The 2,912-nt window shown below is 44.1% G+C and overlaps 1 non-coding gene across 1 annotated transcript; it reads left to right on the forward strand.

Annotated features, from left to right (window-relative positions):
* Positions 1-2,027: 2,027 nt before the first annotated feature.
* Trnar-ucg (transfer RNA arginine (anticodon UCG)) lies at positions 2,028-2,100 on the forward strand. The gene has a single exon. It is a non-coding gene; the product is annotated as a tRNA-Arg (tRNA).
* Positions 2,101-2,912: the final 812 nt, after the last annotated feature.

Raw genomic sequence — 2,912 nt, forward strand, 5'->3', positions numbered from 1 at the left:
GGAAAAAAAAACGGAAAAAGAGAAAAAGGAAGAGAGGAGGAAAGAAAGAGAAAACCGACGGGAAACAAGGAAGGCTGCCCAGCTGCGCACTTCCTTCAGGCTTGGCACCCCAGTGCGAAGTTGCCTTAATCTTTAATATTTGGTCGTACTTACGTGAAACACTCCGTATAGTCGTTCACTTTGATTGTTTATTACGGAACTACCTTATATCTGACTTACATATACTCGTTTTCCTTTTTTAGGACACCGTAGAGTTTTCCTATTGTTACAAATCAGCAGTTAAGGAGAGATAGAAGTAGCAATAGTGTGAATAGCAGTAATATTCTGCGACGCTTTGTGCCCTACAATACGTCTGAGACGATTCTGGGCGGCACAAGTTCGCAAAAGAAAAAAAAATGTTCGTTAGTGAATGTGTCGCTAGTGAATGCTTTACGCCAGGTAATAAGTAGATTATGAAAAACCATTGCAGTTTTATGTCCTCAATCAGTTGAGCGCTTACTATATGTAGTTGATCGTCTTCACGCGATGCGTCACAAACGACATCGCTACCAACGTTGTTGCTGCTCTAGCACCTGTCGATTGATGCAGCGTTACAAAAACGGTAATACGCTTGGGCACAATGTAATACTGTACTGTGGTCATCGCGCGGAGGCTTGTTAATGGCGTTGTTGTCAATGACAACGCGCGGAGGCTTGTTAATGGAGCAGCGCACCTGTCAATTACAAGAGTGTCAAGCAGAAACAGCGCAGCGGTTCAAGAGCTGTCATGTGAAGCAGCCAAACAAATCACAATAGTCATTTCGAAATGACACTAATATACCTTGAACGAGAAAGACAAACGTTGTGATACAAACAGGTATTTCGTTAAAATTAAACAAAGTTGGTCGCACTTAAGAAATTTTCAAGTAAACACTTTTGTAAGTAGGCATTTGCTGCTTCAGTATATACATATAAAAGCAAATTTGCACATGTATCGAAGTATCTTAAGGTACATTGGTAAGTATCGTATCGGATACAGTAACTCCGTAAGTATCTTGTAATCTCTATCTCAAATACTTCTTGCCCGAGTATCTTGTATCGTATCGCGATACAATTTCAAAGTATCTTGCCCAGCCCTAGCCATTCAGCTCCAAGTACCACTAATCTCGGGAAAATACTTGGAGCTTTGAATATGTCCCTTAGAATAACACAGAGTTGAGCCAGTTGGAAGACTGTGAAGAGGATTTTGGCGGTTCAAAGACGCTATGCTTATCAACGGCGAGGCAGGGTGGCACAGTCCGGCGAGACAGCAGCGACCAGAAGCGCGAGCAGAGCGAGTCGATCGTTGGCGATGCTGCTGGATGGAGGCGCGTCTTCACAAGATATTCATGTTAAAGAGACTGGCGTGCAACACGGACACAAGAGAGAAGTCACGACACCAGAAACGCCGACTAACAACTCAAAAAGTCGTACAAAGGCAAAGAAGGTGTGCACTTATTTCCGCCGTTGTGCGCCTTTTTCAGTTGTTAGTCGGCGTTGGTGTCTTGGCTTCTCTCTTGTGCCCGCGTTTGCATGCCTACTTTTTAAGGTGTATGTCTCCTTGTTTACAGCAATGTGAAGTTTTTAAATTGATTGCCATGTTCCTCGAAGAATTCACTGAATTGATAAGGTACCAAACAACTTAAATCGGCGTCACGTTTAGTATCTCATCTGATTATACCCCGACCACATTTTCTGTATTCTTCTTTTCCTTTTTTCCTGCCTTCGCCTTTTCCCTCAATCCGCTTCCCTTTACAGATAGCATGTCTCGACTTATATATGCCAGCACAATTGTTTGTGCTTCAAAAGAACTTTCTCAACGTTAATAGTCTCGCTGTCAATCATTTCATAGTTTATTGCTCGTGGGAAAATGCTACGTCACTAGTCCACCAGATGAGATAAAAACAGCTTCGCTGACCACAGCATTCCTCGGTATTCGCCGTCCCTATTCGAATATGCAAAAAAAAAAATCAACAACAAAGATCCCCTATGTCAGCACCCATACATCTTGTCCGCGTGGCCTAATGGATAAGGCGTCTGACTTCGGATCAGAAGATTGCAGGTTCGAGTCCTGTCGCGGACGATATCTTTTTTTTTTTTTGTCTCTATTGTTCGTGTTTTTTTATGCAGATTTATGACGACGTATGAAAACGGATGGACACGTTGGAGGAACATCTAGCGTCTAAAGAAAGCATAAAAACAAAAATTGTGATTTGTGCGTGAGGACTGAAATCTCACTCAGCGTAGCTTTACTCATTTGATATGCTTTAATCTGTTTAAATGTAACAACCTTACCCTGTTACGTGTCAGCGATGCTTCTTTCATTAATATCGCTGCTATTTGTTCTCCTACAGCGTTCTTTATTTGCTTGTCCCTGTACACCACACCTTTCTTTTGTTTTTTGTCAACAGAATGTCAACAAGAAACGAGCGGGAGCGACCATTTAGTTACTGAACTTCTGCGCACTTTCCGCGGTGATAGTACTGTCCCTGGAATATACTGGCTACTCTGCCGTCTCCGCTCTCCGCCGCGGCTGCTCGGTGGTGCATGCGGCGGTGGCGCTGCGGGCAATCGAGTTCCTTAGCAGACGCCCCTCCCGCGACTCCCACATACGGGCGAGCTCGCGCGCCGTTTACAACCGCGATTTCCGTTGGCTTACATTTCCGCGAAGGTCTGCGGTGAATTTCCTTTATTAAAAAGGTGACATTCTGTACGCAAAGTAAGGATTTATGGCTCCGGCTTGGGCGCCCACCGTCTCATTTCTGGTCGGCTTCCGCCTGACTAGAATGACCCATCTGTTTTCTGCTTTCTCACGTAAAGCGCGTTCATTGACGTCGCTTTTCACCGGACACTTTAGGTTCTTTCTCGGTGATCTAGCTTCTGATCTTTTTCTTA

The sequence above is a fragment of the Rhipicephalus sanguineus genome, unplaced genomic scaffold (genome assembly GCF_013339695.2).
Source record: "Rhipicephalus sanguineus isolate Rsan-2018 unplaced genomic scaffold, BIME_Rsan_1.4 Seq573, whole genome shotgun sequence".
Lineage (NCBI taxonomy): Eukaryota > Metazoa > Arthropoda > Arachnida > Ixodida > Ixodidae > Rhipicephalus > Rhipicephalus sanguineus.